Below are 468 nucleotides of genomic sequence, written 5' to 3'. Positions count from 1 at the left end.
AATTGCTATTTCAATCTTAAGAAAATGTCTCAGCTTTGGAAATTGATTTTTCTTATAAAAAGATATGCCTTCCTTATCTTGTCTTAAATCATATATTCATTTCTCTAGTATTATTTATGGTCTGCATGGCAATATAGTGTGGTTCTGAATTGATTTGACATATTTTAACATGGAGAATGCAACCAAAGCATATTGTGTGCAACTACTTAAAAATTGTCTGAAGTATTTGAAAAAGAGGGAAAATTTCACAGTCTTCCTATAGAGGATCTAAATTGCAAAAATGTGCACTAAGTATATATCCGTGTTTCTTAAAGTTGTATATTCTAGTTATAGCATTAAAAAGTATCCCAATCTAAGTAGTTCTAAATATTTCTCACCTACACAAGTATAAAACTCAGCTGTTCTGGAAGGCAAATATTAACTGAAATGAAATAACAAATGATTGTTAATTTAGTGATATGGTAAAAA

The sequence above is a fragment of the Meleagris gallopavo genome, chromosome 2 (genome assembly GCF_000146605.3).
Source record: "Meleagris gallopavo isolate NT-WF06-2002-E0010 breed Aviagen turkey brand Nicholas breeding stock chromosome 2, Turkey_5.1, whole genome shotgun sequence".
Lineage (NCBI taxonomy): Eukaryota > Metazoa > Chordata > Aves > Galliformes > Phasianidae > Meleagris > Meleagris gallopavo.
This window is presented reverse-complemented; position numbering follows the sequence as displayed.